General features: G+C 39.1%; 1 long non-coding RNA gene across 1 annotated transcript; it reads left to right on the forward strand.

The window, feature by feature from the left end:
- Positions 1-158: 158 nt before the first annotated feature.
- On the forward strand, positions 159-18,952 carry LOC143657957 (uncharacterized). The gene is made up of 3 exons (XR_013163034.1): positions 159-481; positions 11,112-11,239; positions 18,651-18,952. It is a non-coding gene; the product is annotated as an uncharacterized LOC143657957 (long non-coding RNA).

Here is an 18,952-nt window from a genome sequence, read left to right on the forward strand (position 1 = left end):
GCTAAGAGCATATCGCCAGAGAGACCATCTCTGATAATCCCCTGAGACAAAGCTGAGTGTTTTTCCATTCTTTCTTTGTGAAAAATCTGATCCAGGTTAAAATATGTTCCATGGCAACTTGCATCAATGGAGTTGTCATGGTTACAGGTGAACTCTGATAGGCTGGACTCTGAGCTCTCTGAGCTGCGTGTCTTAAAGAAACATCCATTGTCTTCTTGTGCTGGTAGAAAAAGTAATGAGAATTAATAACACTTCCCAGAAAGGTGCAGACCATGGACAGAGGTGGACCTGGGAAAGATGAGGCCTTTTCAAATAGATATTCTACCCCAGCAGCGAGGACAGTGGCCCAATCACACAATTTCTCCATGCCTTCATACATCCATGCTTGGAGAACAGGGGAGACTCACCATGTGCTAGCAACTCTCCAATGGAGAAACTGTGTTTGAGTAAGAAAATCCCAGGAGTTCTCCTTAGATGAAAGGTGAGCAATAATATCCTTTGTCATCTATGGCAATGCTGTATCCAGTAGAAAAAGAATGTGAATCACAAATGTGAGCCACATATGTAATTTTACATTTTCTAGTAACCACACTTTGGGAAGTAAAAAGAAACAGGTTAACATTTCAATGATACATTTTATGTTTAATCCAGTATATCCAAAGTGTCATTTAACATACAGTCAATATAAAAATAATTAAAGAATTATTTTATGTTCTTTTCATACTAAGTCTTTGAATTCAGGCGTGGGCTTTACACTTATAACACTTCTCAATTCAGATGCTAAATTTCTATTGGAAATAATTGATTTGCATTGAGATTTCATAACATTTGCAATTGAAAAATTAGCTTCACGTGCTCGAGTCAATCTATACACATAATCATTTTTTCAATAACGAATTGAGTATAAGTTTTAAAATTTAAATTTAAATTACTTACAATCAAGTAAAATAAAAAATATACCTCTTCAGTCTCATTAGCCGCATTTCAAATGCTCAATGGCCATATGTGGCCAGTGGCTACCATATTTGGACAACACAGATTTGAAGCTCTGCTACTCAGTGTGCTCCTCCAACCAACAGCTTCAGTATCACGTGGGGGCTTATTAGAAATATCGTTTCTCAGGTCCTGCCCCAGACCCAATGATCCAGAATCTACATTTTAACAAAATCCCTAGGTGATCCTCATGTACATTACAGTATGAGAAGTTCTGCTCTAGGAAAGAATATCTAAAACTTCACTTGACTTAAGGCCCTTGTGAGCTGACTCCTGTCTCCTTTTCCATGCTCATCTCCTCAGCCCCGAAATCCATTTGATATTCTCTTCCTCACTTCAGTGTCTTTCTCCCTACTGTTCTCCACTGCCTAGAAAGCTCTCTTGCATTTTTCCCTTTGGGAAACGCCCACTTATCCTTTAAGACCCACTCAGATATCACCTCCTGTGTGACAGTTTCCCTATTCCTCACAGCCTGGACAGTGTTAATCCTCATTTCTCATTTTGCAGTACCCTCTGCTTTTGCTAAAGCTTTGAATGCTGACTCCTACTCATTCAAACTCAATATCTTTGAGTTTCACTTTCCTCAGTTGGAACATAGGAATAATATTCTCCTTCTTGTGATGATGTCCGAAGCAATAATATCTCCATGTAGCCATTGCTTTGTGGAAACTATCATTAGTGTCTAAGTTATGGGGAGTATCATGGTCAGGTTCATGTGTCAACTTGGCCAAGTTTCTGGGCAAGTGCTGGCTTGTCTGTTGCAATGAGGACATTTCAAAGAATTAAATCATGATCATGTCAGCTGCATCCACAGCTGATTCCATTTGTAATCAGCCAAAAGGGTGTGTCTTCTGCAATGAGTGATGCTTAATCTAATTACCAAAAGCCTTATAAGGAGGATTCAGAAGAGACAGGCTCTTCCTGTTTTGGCTGGTGAGCCTCTCCTGTGGAGTTCATCCAGACCCTCCATCAGAATCATTGGCTTCACAGCCTACTCTGCGGAGTTTGGATTCTGCGTTCCCGCAGTCACATGAAACACTTTTATAAATTTTATATTTGCGAGTGTTCCCTGTTGATTCTGTTTCTCTAGAGAACCCTAACTAATACAGGGAGTCTTTGGCCCCCTACAACGTACATGACCTTGGACAGTCACCTAAGCCCATCAGGCTGCTCAGTTTTTTCATCTGTAAATGAAGGAATGGAACTAGAGCTCTAAAATTTTTAATTTCCACATCCTACATTGTACAGTGTGAAATTCTCTTAATGATCATCATTAAATTATGCTGGGGTCTTTGTTCCCTTCAGCTTACACAAGCAGTCTTTATTTTAATGTCCCAGAGTTTGTTCTTTACCCATCTCTTTGGCTCTTTTCTGGAAACTTCTTCTGGTTCTGATTGGTTGGATTTGCTTGTGTCTGATTGTTTGGAACAATAGTCAATAATACCTATTCCCAGGAGTGTAGGTAGGGTAAAGCAATCAAGGTAAGAAGCCATTTTTTAAGCATTTTGCATAGTCTGAGACTATTTTATTCATCTAAGCACCTATTTGATATGTACAACCAAAGAGATACTGGAGAAGAAACATCCAAAACATGAATGAGCTCACCTAAATTGATTGAAAACGTGAAAATTCATCTAGTAGAATAGGAGAAAGGAGAATTGTGTAAAGACATGGGAATATGTACCTGTATAAATACATGGGAATAGTATATGTATAATGAGTGCTTCAAGTGCTCAGATTAGGCCAAGAGGTGTTTGCTTATGAGGCCCATGGTCTAGTGAGGCCCGTTGGTGGGTTCCATCACCACTGACCTCTTCAAGGATTTCCTTATCTCCTGTCTTCCCCTGGTATTACGCAGAAGCTGCTGTTGTATTTTGTGATCCTGACCCTCCCCATCCTTAATGCAGTTGTTTGCTCCTGGTGAGGCACTTGATCGAGTGACAGTCCTTCTTTGGGATTTTTGTTTTGTTTTGGAATTGAGAAATAGAATATCTCCCCTTCATTGGCCTGGCATCTCCATTGTAAAGCTTCCCATGTTTCCTCCTATGTGATGGAAGCTGGTCAATGGTGAGGAAATAATGGAGTCAATGTGTAGAGAGAAGCTAAGACAAATGATGGAGAGAATGCATATTGTCTCAGCCCTGCACTTTCTGTACTCCATGAGCCAATAAATTCCATTTTATTCACAGTCATTCCATTTGGATTTCTTTCACTTCAAATCCAGAAAAAATCTGGATGTCTCTTGTCCATGGTGGCCCTGGTGTCACTGGTGAGCATCAGGCTGGAGCCACAGGTATTGGGAGTGTTGTCCAGGCTGCCCAGGGAAGAGTACTTGAGGCCTAGGACATGACCTAGTGTCCCAACAGCAGGGGCATCCCTGCTGTGCAGGTATTGCTTTGATGGTTAGGTTCTGGTGTCAACTTAGCTAAATGATGATGCCCAGTTGTCTGGTCAGGCAAACACTGGCCTGACCATTGCTGCAAGGATATCTCATGGCTGGTTGTTAAACTGGAAGGCAGGTGTATTAAATCATCAGTCAGTTGATTCATCTGTGGCTGATTACATCTGCGATCAACTAAGGTATGCCTCCCATAATGAGATAATCCAATTAGTTGAAGGAGTCTAAGGAAGAAGGGAGACTCTTTCAGTGCCTTTTCAGCCATTGGGCCTCTTCTGTGAAGTTCATCCAGACTTTCATTGGACCCACCAGCTTCACAGCCTGCCCTACAATTTTGGACTCTTCCATTCCCACAGTTGCGTGAGACAACTTTATAAATCTCATATTTACAGATCTCTCCTATTGGTTCTGCTTCTCTAGAGAACCCTGACCAACACAGCTCCTGAGCCTTGTTTGCTTATTCTTTTTAGAAGTTTGGCTAGTTTTCATGTATCAAAAAGTGACACATTGGGATTGGGTCCAAAATGGCAGCTTAGTGAAGCTTGGAATTTAGTTCATCCTGCACAGCAGCTAGTAAATAGCCAGAAACAGTACAGAACAACTGCTGGGGCCACATTGGTGACCAGACATACAGCGTGCACCAGACTGGACAAGCTGGACCAGCTGCCATCCCACCCAGAATCATGAGTCCCCCAAGCCATGGAGGCTGGCACCCCTCCCTCTGGTTCCCAGAGGGGAAAGGAAAGAGAGTTTACTAACGGCAAGGGGCTGAGCTCAACCAAGCTCCAATTGTGGAATTAATTAACAAATTCTGACTACGAAAGATAGACCCCCAGCTCAGCTGAACCTTGAGAAAAAGCTGCGGTTGCTGGTTTTGTCTTAGCACAGAGAGGTCAGGGCTGATGGAAAACAAAAAAAACAGAGAGTTTTTTTTTCAAGCATAAAATGCTTGAAAGGGTCTGGGGCCTGAAGGAAAGGAGGGGATACATAGGATCTAGAGATACATAGAGCTTAAGCTCTTGATCAGCAAACCCAAGGTATGGGAGTCCTGCTCTGCAAAGGGTTTTTTTCTCTTTTGTGGCTGTATTTCTATGGCTTGACTACTCTTTGGATACAACTACAAGGCTTCTCAGGCTCCAACCGCCCCAGGTAAGGGCGGAATTAAGCTTGCCTGAAAGACAAAGAGGCTGGTCAGGTAAAAAGGAAGTAATTCCCTGGTGGCTGTGCCTTCCCCAGGAGAGGCGTGGGGCCCAGTTCAGGTGGAATCCCTCCCTCAAGGAATTTAGACCCAAGGGTTTGGAAAACTGAAGCAATTAAAGCCAGTTTACAACCTCTGTTCTGTCTATACCATGCCCCCAGCAGGGAGAGTCTGCCAAAGTTAAAGGCACCACATCACTTTATGCTGGTGGGATGTGTAGGCAGACAAAGCCACATACTAAGCAGGATAGGAAAAACACAGAGTCTAGAGGCTTCATAGGACAGCCTTTCAACCTGCTGGGTCTCACCTTCAGAGAAAACTGATGCAGGTGACTCTTTCCTCCTGAGAGGAGGCTAGTCTGGCCCGGGAAAATCTGACTGGGGTCTATAATACCTAAGTAGACCCTTCTAAGGAAAAAAAGGCACCATATAAGCAGGGCAAGAAACTAGAAAACAAGAATTGATCTGTTAAACAAAACCTATGCTAGAGGTCTAGAATAAGCTGAATGAATGTCAAAGAACAGATAGACAAAAAGCCATCCAGCAAGAAAATCCTAGGTAAAAAAGTGAAAACGATCCCCAGAATAAGCTAATTAAGGAAATTAAATGTCTAGACACCAGCAAAAAATAATGAATCATACTAGGAAAATTGAAGATATGGCCCAATCAAAAGAACAAACGAACAATTCAAATGAGATACAGGAGTTGAAGTAATTAATTCAGGATGTTCAAACAGACATGGAAAATCTCATCAAAAATCAAATCAGTGAACTGAGGGAGGATATAAAGAAGGCAAGGGATGAACAAAAAGAAGAAATAGAAAGTCTGAAAAACAAATCACAGAACTTATGAGAATGAAAGGCACAGCAGAAGAGATAAAAAATAAATGGAAACCTACAATGTTAGATTTCAAGAGGCAGAAGATAGGATTAGTGAACTGGAGGATGGGACGTGAAATTTGACAAGCAAAAGAAAATATGGGGAAAAGAATGGAAAAATATGAGCAGGGACTCAGGGAATTGAATGACAACATGAACAGCACAAATATACATGTGGTGGGTGTCCCAGAAGGGAAAAGGAGGAGAAAAACTCATAGAGGAAATTATGACTGAAAATTTCCCAACTCTTATGAAAGACAAAATTACAGATCCAAGAAGTGCAGCATACCCCAGACAGAATAGATTCAAATACACATACTCCAAGACACTTACTAATCAGAATGTCAGATGTCAAAGAGAAAGAATTTTGAAAGCAGCAAGAGAAAAGCAATCCATCATGTACAAGGGAAGCCCAATAAGACTATGCATAGATTTCTCAGCAGAAACCAAGGAGGCAAGAAGATAGTGCTAAGATATATTTAAGATACTAAAAGAGAAAAACTGCCAACCAAGAATTCTATATCCAGCAAAATTGTCCTTCAAAAATGAGGGGGAAATTATAGCATTTTCAGACAAAAAAATCACAAAGAGAATTTGTGACCAAGAGACCAGCTCTGCAAGAAATACTGACGGGGGCACTAGAGACAGCTAGGAAGACAGGAGAGAGAGGTGTGGAGAAGAGGGTAGAAATGAAGACTATCAGTAAAGGTAAAAAGATGAAAAATTAGATATGGCATGTAAAATCAAAAAAGGCAAAATGGTAAAAGAAAGTACTACCCTTACAGTAATAACACTAAATGTTAATGGATTAAACTCCCCAATCAAAAGACATAGACTGGCAGAATGGATTAAAAAACAGGATCCATCTATATGCTGTCTACAGGAGACACATTTTAGATCCAAGGATAAATATAGGTTGAAGGTGAAAGGTTGGGATATTTCATGCAAACAACAATCAGAAAAGAGGAGGAGTAGCTACACTAAGTATCCAAAAATTAGACTTCAAACGTAAAGCAATTAAAGGAGACAAAGAAGGACACTATGTATTAATAAAAGGAACAATTCAACAAGAAGACATAACAATCATAAGTATTTATGCACTGAGCCAGAGTGCTCCAAAATACATGAGGCAAATACTGAAAAGAGAAATCGACACATTTACCATAATAACTGGAGACTTCAATTCCCCCCTCTAATCAATGGACAGAACATCTAGACAGATTATCAATAAAGAAGAGAGAATTTGAATAATACAATAAATAACTAGACTTAACAGATATTTATAGAACATTATACCCCACAACAGCAGGATACACCTTTTTAAAACATATGGATTAAAAATAAATAAAAATAGGGGGAACAATTGTTAAAATTAATATATATATATATTGGATAGATGGAAATACTAGTGGTCAATGAGAGGCAGGGGTAAGGGGTATGGTATATGAGTTTCTTCTTTTTTCTTTTTATTGCTTTTTCTGGAGTGATGCAATGTTCTAAAAAATGATCACTCACAATTATATGATGATATTGTTAGTGACTGATTGTACACCATGTACGGAATGTTTGTTAAGAATGTATGTGTTGTACATTGTTGTATCAATAAAAAAATTTTTTAAATTGCACCAAAATTTTGTTTAAAAATTATTCATAAGAAAATACGAAAAAATGCATCTTTGGATGTTGAAAAAAATTTTTTCACAGAAAAAGTGACACATCTTGAAAGAGTGAAAACAGGGGAGTGATAATATTTTTAAATACAGAAAGAGAAAGTATTTAGGTAAAGAAGGTAAATATTTCAAAGTACTGCATGTAACTGAGAAGTGTTAGAGCAACTCAAAATACTACAGCTCTGGGACCATAATGCAGACTGTACAAAGTAGCAGGAATATTATTGATAAAGCAAAGAATAGAATATTATCAAAAAAAACTTTCTTCCCCATATTGTTTTAGGTTGACCCCAGAAGTGAACATGAATGTTAGGATTTGAGGATCTTTTGCTGCAAGGGAGGAAGCAATACAAGGATATGTGGGATGAACGAGATTGTTAACAAGCCAACGTTTCCCTAAGGTCTGTGCCATCCATATGGACTCATATACAAGAACTGTGTGGTAGGCACTCTCTAAGATGAGCCCAATTGCCCCTGCCTTCTTGTACTCACATCCTTGTATAATACCTTTTCCTTGAATGTGGACTGAAACCGAATGAATAATATAACAGAAGAGAGGTGAGGTCACTTCCAAGATTAGGTTTCAAAAAGACTGTGACTTCTGTCATGCTGGCCCTCTCCATTTCTCTCTAGAGCCCTTGCCCTAGGAAGCTAGCTGTGACCTGCCCATGCTAAGAGAGGACCATGATAGGCAGAGGAACTGAGGCTTCCCAACAGCTACGTGAGTTGGCTTGGAGGTCAGTCCTTCCCCAGTCAAGCTTTCAGATGAAAGCTGATTGTATTTTCCAATTCTAGAATTTCCACTTGAATTTTTTAAAATCCTGGTTCTCTGACAATTCATTTTGTCATCTATTTTCTTATATCAATCACAGGTTGGAAGAAACAGTAGACCCTGGCCCAACAACCTGAGAACAACCATGTGAGACAAAAATACCTGAGTCAGAGGCTCCCAGTTAAGCCGCACCCAGATTTCTGACCCACAGGAACTGTGAAATCATAAATGTTTGTTGTTTTAAGTGGCTAAGTTTGGGGGCAATTTGTTATGCAGCAATAGATAACTAATGAAAAGGGTGACATGAAGGGCAAGGGTGAAGGACCCCTGCCTGCTTCTATAGCCTCGTTGCTCACCATTTTTATCTTGTGCTCCAGCCATACAATTTTTTTTTCATTTCCTTACAATCTCTTTGCTCTGGCTCATTAGCAGTGTTACTTCTTCCTGACTCTTCATTACTACCATCACCTCCAACTCCCTTCCTATGTCCAGTTCTTACTTACTCTTCAACTCTAAGTTTAACTAGACGTCCTTTAGGAATACCTCTCTGAGCCCCTCAAATCCTGTGTTGTATTTGCCTATCAGATCGTCTGTTAATAGACCCTCATGGGGCAGTGATTGCCACAATGGCAGGAACCATGTCTTTCTTACTCAGCATTGGACTGTGTCCCTTGAAGCAGGCACAGGACCAGGCGTATAGTGAAGTACAATAAGTATTTGTTGAACATTCTAGTTCAGAACTAGAAAAGAAAATCATACAGGACTGACAAGGACTGGTTGACAGTGGATAAGCTGGAGCAATTGACTCCCAGAAAAAATTATAAAAGCAACAACAAAGAAGACACACTTCTGAAGGCAAATGGGATAGTTCAGGAGGCTTAGAAATTAACAGAGCAACTGAAACTGCTCTCTGAGGTTCAGACAGAAGAGGAAGTTGCTTTCTTGGGATCCCCAGAGATGACAGCAAACTTAAGCCTAGGACTGGCATGGAAACAAGATGCACTGGCAAGAACAAATGGAGACCCAGAGCGTTGATGTTCTGTGATCAAATGGGGCAGTGGGGTTTCTGTAGCAGAACACGTGGGCTGCTGTCCTTTGTTCTGAACATGCATCTCCTGGGGTACAATTGCCTCCCCTAACCCTGTAACACTTACGCTGCCTGTTGAACCTCTTTAGAGATTCTGGGTCAGGTGGAAAGAAGAGAGGGAGAGTGGAAGGAGAGAGCTAGACAGATCAAGAGAAAGAGAAAAAGGAATAGATAAGTGTGAATGCTGCTGAAGATGTAGATACACTCAGAGATTGTTAGGGGAAAAAGATAGACTTCTGTTTTCACAGAAGTTTCAAATAATTACAAGAAACTCAAATTCCAATCAACCACTATTGAAAATCAAAATGCTGAAGGAGTGCAAGATATTTGTGTACCAAACAATTATAAAACCTGTGTGCAGGTTGATGAGAACAAACAAGCACGTACCGGCAGTCGGCACCAGCTGGGTGGAGTTGCATGGACTCAGTGTCCTTGACACTGAGCCATACCAAAGTGTTTCCAGATTTTCTTCATTTATATTATTTACCTTGATGAAAAAGTTTGTGATTTTTACATTGTTGCAGATCAAATAACGTCATAACTTACAACTTATAATTTACATGGTTGATTTCAGTTTAAACTTTTACCTGACATTCATGCAATAAGAATTAAATCTGTCTTCCGGGAAGTTGTCCCCCTCACACCCTGGCTACTCATTCTCTCTCCATGATGCTATATATAAGCCCTGAAAGGAAGTGAAAGATAATGCACCAGGAAGACATTGATGAAGAAACTTGAGAAACATGAGACTCTTTTTCATTTCGGGATTACTTTCTTGTTTGTAAAGAGAAATTGTTCATTTTTATGTAGCTCTTTTGAAGGCGGGTTGGAAGAAAGTAGACACAGAAAAGTCCAGGAACCTCAGATAGAAGCTTCTGGATGAGCAATTACTCCCCGGGACACCCGTGCCTCCTTAGCAGTACCAGCTGAAAGTCACGCCAGAGAGAGCCCAGTGGAAACCCACAAGGGGTCAGCTCGACCCTGTCTTGTTCCCCTATATCAATGGGTCTTAACCGTCCCTGAAAGCACATTAGAATCACCTGGGAGCTCTGGGAAAAAAGATACCCATGATCCCACTCCCAGACCCGTCCATCAGAATTCTTAGGTAGTGGACCCAGATATGGATTTTTTTTAGTATGCAGCTCCAGGAGTGGAGAATCACTGCATTAGACCAGTGATTCTCAAATGCAGGAGTACATGAAAATCACACAATAGGCTTGTTTAAAACAAAGCAAAACAGATAATTCCTATGCACCAGAGCTTTTGATTCAATAGCCCTAGGTGGGATCCCAGTTCTCAGGTGATGTTGATGCAGCTATCCAGACCTCTTCTTGAGAACCACTGCTGTGGAAAGTGGTCCCAGCCTCCTGGACCCTTCCGCCCTGGCCTTGCCTTTCTCCTCACCTCCCACTCTGTTTCTGAGGTTAACAGGCTCCTGACCTTTGGTTTGCTAGTCCTTTGCTTATACATAGATCTGACAATTATTTGCCTTCTCCATTTTGACTCTCATCACCCCCTCCTTAGCATGATTTTATTCTAGTTCTCCTTCACTGTCCTTCTCTGGCCTAAACCTTACTAGACCCCACCACAGCTCCAGGGATCCTCTTCTGTCATCAGCTCACATGGCTGGAATTAATATGGGGGTTACCTGGGCACACATGCAAAAGGGAGAGGAATACAGCTGATGTGACCATTGACTCGATGTCCCCACCAGGGCCCCCTATTGTGTTGCAGTGTTGTTGTTATGCTATTCCCGTAAGTAAGGCATTTGGAAAATGTGCAAACCATTTCTGGGATCTTAAGATGTGCCATTGCCAGCATTGTGGCCCAAGTCCAGTCTCACCATCTATCTGGACCTCAATTTTCTGACCCATAAAATAAAGGGATTGGGCTAAATCATTGCTAAAATCTCTTTAACCTCTGTGAAATAATTTCCTTATGATCTGAAAGAATGAGCAATTAGCTCACATTGCTGATATAATTAGACCCACCTCAAGGGAATAAAATATCTTAATCCTGAACAAAATAAAAACATGCAACCCATGGCAACAAAGAAAATCATGAACTTATTAAAAATAGAAAATCATAATTTAAAATGTTTGTGTTCATCTCTAAGGCACTTAAAGGAAGGTGATTTCGGCCAAGACAGATGAGTCAGCTCGCTTATTCCAATCTAATTGTGATTCTCATGGGAACTGCTGTCACTTTCCAAAGACTGTTTTCCAAGATGCTCATGACCTATTGGTAAGTGAAAAAAGCAGTCATAAAACAATGTGCACTGTACGACCTCACTTTGGGTATTGAGTGTACCTATGCAGAATAGCAATTTGAAGGGTGATACAGCAAATGGCTAACTGTGGTGCTTTCTGAATGGTGAAATTCAGGGTAGTTTGGTGAAATTCAGGGTACTTTTAAATTGCTTTGCTTTAGCTGATAGCATTTTTTACTTTTCACTGTAAACATATTTCTACTGCTTGAACAAAGAGGGCACAGAAGATTTTTCAAAAATTTTTTATTTCCAAACTTGCACATCTTGAACCCTTGCAGAGCTCCCAAAATTTGCAGCATGAGCAGGTTGGGTTTCCTGGGGACCCATGTCCAAGCCATTATTGCCTGCCAAGCCTCCACCTACGGCATCTGTCTACAACATCCCCTTGGGAAAACAAAGAAATTGTTTCATCATGTTTCCATGCTTCTGTGTATGTAAAAACTTTGTTCAGGCAAGGGAGGCCTTTTCCAGCTTTTAATTATTATGGCATCCATAAACCTCTTTAAATAATGTTGTCCCTGATTAAAAGAAAAAAAAGATGAATTATGAGTTAATTGTAGAGAATTTAGAAGCTATGAAAAAGGAAGGGTAAAATAAAAATAAGCTCTAACCTCTGTCCTGCCAGGGGAGGAGTCCTAGTATGTCAGTCCACTCCATGGTTTGCAGGTGTCGCCAGCAAAAGCACAGCCCGCACAGGCACTGGATGGAACAACGCTTTATTCACATAGAGAAGACACAAGGCCAAGCCAGCTGCAACAGTGGGCACTGGTCCCCCTTGGCCAGTGGGCCTCCTGCTGCCACCTATGCAGCCAGATGTATGTGTACATCTCTCTTTTGCCACAAGTGAAGGACCCTGCTCCCTCCCCGCTAGGAATAGATATTGCAGCAGGGATGAGCCAGGTGCCATAAAAAGGGCACACTTGACCAAGCTGACTCCATGAATGTTTACATATGCTCAGAGCAAAAGGAGAAGGAATGTTTGGGCAGACCGCTAATCTGCTAGGAGGTGTGTTTTATGACAAGACATCCCAAGAAAGGAGTTGGCCTACATTCATCATCCATCATAGGAACCAGGCTAACACATCTGACCTCAAGCACAAGATTTATTTGTAAGTCACAGGGAAAAGCTCAGATTGTCCCATTCCACGTTATCATTCCCCAGAGAGAACCACTGAAACATGTTGGCATACGTCCTATTAGTTTTTCTTTGCACACCCCCAAATTTACATATATGAATGTGTTTACAAATTTATCCCTTTTTTCACTTAAAATTATATCATGAGTATTCTCCCATGTAGTTTTTCAAAAGCATGGTTTTAAATGACTTCATATGATGCCATCATATTAAAGTCATAAATATTGAATCATTCTCCTGTTGTTGGGCATTCGGGTTGGTTACCATTTTTTTGTTACTAGCATTATTATAACTTCCTGCTATGTTTTGTCATAATGAAATGGCCCTCTCTATCTCCAGTTATGTTTCTTGGCCTTTTAACACTCTTTATCTGATACTAGTACAGTTGTACCAGCTTCCATTTGGTTGTTATTTTGCTTTCTTGTAGTGAGCCTCCTTAATTGAGGATGACTATCTTTGTCTTTGAATGGAGTATTTAGCTCATTTATATAGTGTGATTACTGGTATCTTTGGATTTAAATCTATCTCATTCCTTGTGATATGTTTTCCCTCTATGATGCTCCTTGACATTTTTAGAACTCCCATGATTTCTTCAATTTTGTAAGGACCTTAGAACAGTTTAACTCAATTTATCCCTCCTTCTTTTGGATCATTTCTGTCACATATTTTAATTGCACATGTACTTTAAATCCCAAATGATAATATTATTAAATTCTCCACTTGGGGAAGTTGAACATCCCCCCTTTCTCACCATTTCCCCAAGGGGACTTTGCAAATACTTTTTTATTCACTGTTCAAATCACTCTGGGATTTATTGGCGCATGCTCTGCACAAACCTACAAAATCTCATGCTCTACCCAAGGTTCCATGTACTTACAGTGTTCAATTAAGCTGTCTACATAAGTTATATTAGGAACTGCACTTGTCAAAATATAAATTTTGTACCACATAAACATTTTTTGCTTTAGTCTCACATGTAAGTTAAAATTTTAAAATATTAATTACCGTCTATTTTCAACACCCTGCAGTATTGACAATCCTTTGTTCTTCCTCATGCAAAAACATTTTTAAATTTGTACATTTAGTCACTATCATTATACACTCTAGGCATTCCTAGATTATCAACCATCTCAGTCTTTATCGTATATCTTTCCTTCTGATTTCCACATTTACATCTTTGATCCATTTTAAATTAATTTTTTATAGGGTGTAAGGTGTCCTCTTTCATTCTTCTGGCTATTGATATCCAGCTCTCCAGTGCCCATTTATTGAAAAGACCATTCTGTCCCAGTTCAGTGAATGTGAAGGCCTTGTCAAAGATCAATTGACCATAGATTTGGTGGTCTGTCTCCATACTCTCAATTCATTTCCATTGATCAATACTTCTATCTTCGTAACAATACCATGCTGTTTTGATCACTGAGGCTTTATAATAAATTTTAAAGTCATGAAGTGTTAGTCCTTCCACTTCTTTCTTCCTTTTTAGGTTATCTTTAGCTATTTGAGTTCTCTTCCCTTCCTAAATAAATTTGGTAACAAGCTTCTCCAAGTCTTCAAAGTAGGTTGTAGGAATTTTGGTTGGTATTGCATTGAATCTATAGATAAATAAAGGGGAGAACTGATATCTTGAAGACATTCAACCTTCCTATCAATGTGCATGGAATGTCATTCTATCTATTTAGATCTTCTCTGATTTCTTTTAACAGTGTTTTGTAGTTTTCTATGTACAGGTCCCTAACATCTCTGGTTAAGCTTCTTTCTAAATATTGATTCTTTTAGTTGCTATTTTGAATGGAATCCTCTCCTTGTCTCCTCAGTTAGGTCATTACTTGTGTGCAGAAGCATTATTGATTTTTTACATCAATCTTGTACCCTGCCACTTTGCTGAATTTGTTTATTAGCTCAAGTAGCTCTGTCATACATTTCTCAGGGTTTTCCAAGTATAGGATCATGGTATCTGCAAATAATGAAAGTTCTACTTCTTCCTTTCATATTTGGATGCCTTTTATTTATTTCTCCCGTCTAATGGCTCCAACTAGGACTTCTAGTACAATGTTGAATAATAGTGGTGACAATGGGTATCCTTATCTTGTTCCTGATCTTCGGGGAAATGTTTTCAATCTCTCACCATTGAGTATGATGTTGGCTATGGGTTTTTCATAGGTGCCCTTTAAAATATTGAGAAAGTTTCCTTTGACTCCTACCTTTTGAAGTATTTTTATCAGAAAAGATGATGAATTTTGACAAATGCTTTCTCGGCATCAATTGATATGATCATGTGAGTTTCCCTTTTGGTTCTTTGATGTGCTGTATTATATTGATTGATTTTCTTATGTCAAACCATACTCGTACTCCTCGTATAAACTCCAATTGATCGTGGTGTACAGTTCTTTTAATGTATGATTAGATTCAATTTGCTAGTGTTTTGTTGAGAATTTTTGCATCTATGTTCACTGGGGAGATTGATCTGTAGCAGCTCCATCCAGTTTTGGTATTAGAGCTTCATAAAACAGTTAGATAGCATTCCTTTTCCCTCAACTTTTTGGAAGTGTTTGAGTAGGCTTTGTGTTAGTTCTTTCTGAAATGTTTAATGAAATTCCCCTGTGAAGCCATGTGACCCTGGGCTTTTCTTTGTAGGATTCTTTATAACAGATCAAATCTCTTTACATGCAATTGTTGTTGAATCTTCTATTTCCTCCCAAGTCAGTGTAGGTGGTTCATGTGTTTCTAGGAATTTTTTCCATTTCATCTAGGTTGTCTAGTTTGTTGGCATATAGTTGTTCATAGTATCCTCCTATGAATTTTTTTTCCTTTCGATTTGATCAATAGTAACAACACCTTCTCATTTCTTGTTTTATTTGCACACTCTCCCTTTTTCTCTGTTAGCCCCTGGGTAGGGGTCTCTCAATTTTCTTGATTTTCTCAAAGAACCAACTTTTGGTCTTGTTGATTCTTTCTATGTTTTTTTGTTCTCCAGTTCATTTATTTATGTTCTATTCTTTGGTATTTCTCGTCTATTTGCTTTGGGGTTAGTTTGTTATTCTTTCTGTAGTATCCCCAGATGAGCCATTAAGTTCTATAGTTTTGTGCTTTCTTTTTTTTTTTAATATAGGCATTTAGGGCAATAAATTTCCCTCTCACCACTGTCTTTGCTGCATCCCATAAATTCTGATATGTTGTATTCTCATTTTTACTCATCTCCAGATATTTACCTATTTCTCCAGCAATTTCTTCCTTGATCCACTAATGGTTTAAATGTGTATTATTTAATCTCCATATATTTGTGGAAGTTCTGGTTCTGGTGGTTACTAATTTCCATTTTCATTCCATTGTGGTCAGAGAAAGTGCTTTGAATAATTTCAATCATTAAGTTTATAACGACCTGTTTTGTGTCCCAACATATGATCTACCCTGGAAAACTCTGCAAGTATTTGGAGTGTAAAATCCATATATCTCTGTCAGGTTCAATTCATTTATCACATTAAGTTCTCTATTTCCTTGTTGATCCCCTCTCTGGTTGTTCTGTGTATATAGGACACTGGTGTATCGAAGTCCCCCACTAGGATTGCTGAAATGTCTGTTGCTTTCTTCAGTTTTGCAAACATTTCCTCATGTACTTCGGAGTTCTTTGATTAGAAGCATAAGCATTTATGACTGTTATTTCTTCTTCATGAATTGTCACTTTTACTAATATGTAATGTTCTTCCTTGTCTCTTATGACATCTTTACATTTGAAGTCTATTTTATATGATGTTAGTATAGCTACTCCTGCTTTCTTTTGATTACAGCTTGCATAGAAGATCCTCTTCCCTCCTTTCACCTTCAATCTATTTATAACCTTGCATCTAAGATGAGTCTCTTATAAGCAACATATCTCTTATAAGCTGCTTATAAGATGGATCATATTTTCAATCCATTCAGCCAATCTGTATCTTTTAACTGGTGAGTTTAATCCATTAATGTTCAAAGTTATTACTGTAAAGACAGTTCTTGAATCTACCATCTTATCCTTTTAGTTTTTACTTGCCAGATTTATATATTCCTTTCTCTCTCTCTCTCTCTCTCTCTCTCTCTCTCTCTCTCTCTCTTTCTCTCTCTTTGTATGCTGTATGGCGGGGTCACATTTCATTCTTTTTCCATGTGAGTATCCCCTTATTGCAACACCACTTTTTGAATTTTTGTGTATTTGATTTTTCTTTTTTTCTTTGCTTGTTTGTTTTGTTTTTAGTAAGTGCATGGGTTAGGAATCAAACCTGGGTCTCCTGCATGGCAATAGTAAATAATGCTGCTATGAACATTGGAGTGCAAATGTCTGTTTGTGTCCTTGCCTTCAGTTCCTCTGAATATATATCTAATAATGGGATTGCTGGATCATATGGCAATTCTATACTTAGCTTCCTGAGGAACCAGCAAACTGACTTTCAGAGTGGTTGTACCATTTCCTTTCTCACCAGTAGTGGATAAGTGTATCTCTTTCTCCACATCCTCTCCAGCACTTGTCATTTTCTGTTTTTTTGATAATGGTCATTCTGGTGGGTGTCAGATGATACCTTATTGTGATTTTGATTGCATTTCCCTAATAGCCAGGGAAGTTGAGCATCTTTTCTTGTGCCTTTTAGCCATTTGTATTTCTTCTTCTGAGAAGTATCTGTTCATGTCTTTTGCCCATTTTAAAAAAGGGTTGTTTGTCTTTTGGTTGTTGTGTTGAAGAATATCTTTATATATTCTAGATTTGAAATTCTTATCTGATATGTGGTTTCCAAATATTGTCTCCCATTGTGTAGGCTGCCTTCTAATCTTCCTGACAAAGTTCTTTGATGCACAGAAGTGTTTAATTTTGAGGAGTTCCCATTTATCTATTTCTGTTTTCAAAGCTTGTGCTTTGGGTGTAAGGTCTAGGAAACTACCTCTTATTACAAGATTTATAAGATATCTCCCTACATTTCTTTCTAAAAGCTTTATAGTCTTAGCTCTAATATTTAGATCTTTGATGTATTTTGAATTAATTTTTGTATAGGATATGAGATATGGATCCTCTTTCATTCTTTTGCATATGGATATCCAGTCCTCCAAGTACCATTTATTGAAGAAGCTGCTCTTTCCCAGATGGGTTGGCTTGACCACTTTATCAAAGACCAATTGTCCATAAATGAAAGGGTCTATTTCTGAACACTTAATTCAATTCCATTGGTCAGTATATCTGTCTTTATGCCGGTACCATGCTGTTTTGATCACTGTAGCTTCATAATATGCTTTAAAGTCAGGTAGTGTTATTTTAAAGTCAGATAGTGTATTTGATGAGGTTATTTTGCAAGTTGATTTCCTTGACTCACCTAAGGTTTTGCATTTGCTTGGGTTTGCCTTTTGCTCTTGGTTTGTCACTAATTACTGGCCAAACCAAGGCCCAGATTGGTTTGCATCATGAAGGGGATGCAATTCTACTTGAGGCTTACTAACAGATGACGCTGTTAAACCACCTCTTCCCCTCAACCCGGCCTCTCCCCAACAGTGGTTACCTCAGAAAAAGATGGTGCAGGGTGAAGCGGCTATTCATGGCACCTGATGAGGTGGCTGGTCCCAGTGGGCAGGCTTCTCATTCTCTCAGAGAACAAGCCTGCTGTGCCCGGGGGGAGAGGAACCAACCTCCAGGACTTGGGAGACTTACAGTTCTGTGTGGAATCTCAGATGTTCCGCTGTTTGAGACTGGTGTACGATGTGTGTCTGGTCACTGAAGTCCCCCAAACAGTTGTTCCATACAGTTCCTCACTATTTACTAGCTGCCATAGAGGATGAACTAAATTCTGCTCCTCATTATATGACACCATCTTGCTTATCTCTATTATATCTCTCTTATTTCTTTGGGGTAGATTTGCTATAATGGAAATTTCTGGGTCAAATGGTATACATTATTAAGGCATTTGATACATATTATCAAATTGCTTTCTGGAAAGATTATATTGATTTACATTCCCAACAGCAATTTGAACCCCTACCAAATTGTTGATTAGTTGCTATATTATATAACATGCTAAAATTCATAATGAGCAAGGTTATATTAAAATTTCTGGAGCCAACTTATTTTTATTCTTAAAGTCAGAGTCACTTATCCAACATTTATTGATGAAGGGAAACAGACATAGTTATTGAAAATCAGCAATGTGCTAGGCATATGTTACACAAAAATAATATTGTTTTGCAGTTACAGAAGACTACATTAATGCCTCAATTCTTAACTATCTCTTTATCCACAGGTTTTGCAATGTGGCTTTTCATTTCAAAGAAGTGTGGTGTACTTTCCTATTCCTTGATTCTGAGTTCAGCAATGTGACTTTCTTTGGCCACTAGAATTGCCAGCTGACATGATACAAGCAGAGGGGGCCTGTCCTCTCACTATTTTGCCATCTCCATGAAAATGATGTGCCTGTGCAAGTCTATTGGCTCCAGTAGGAGGTTGAGAGACATGTAGAACAGTGCTGCAGACACAGAAACATAAACAAGCTTCCTGTTGACATACAAATATGTGAATTATAATAGTAAATCATTGTTATTTTAA

Source organism: Tamandua tetradactyla, chromosome 15, assembly GCF_023851605.1.
Source record: "Tamandua tetradactyla isolate mTamTet1 chromosome 15, mTamTet1.pri, whole genome shotgun sequence".
Lineage (NCBI taxonomy): Eukaryota > Metazoa > Chordata > Mammalia > Pilosa > Myrmecophagidae > Tamandua > Tamandua tetradactyla.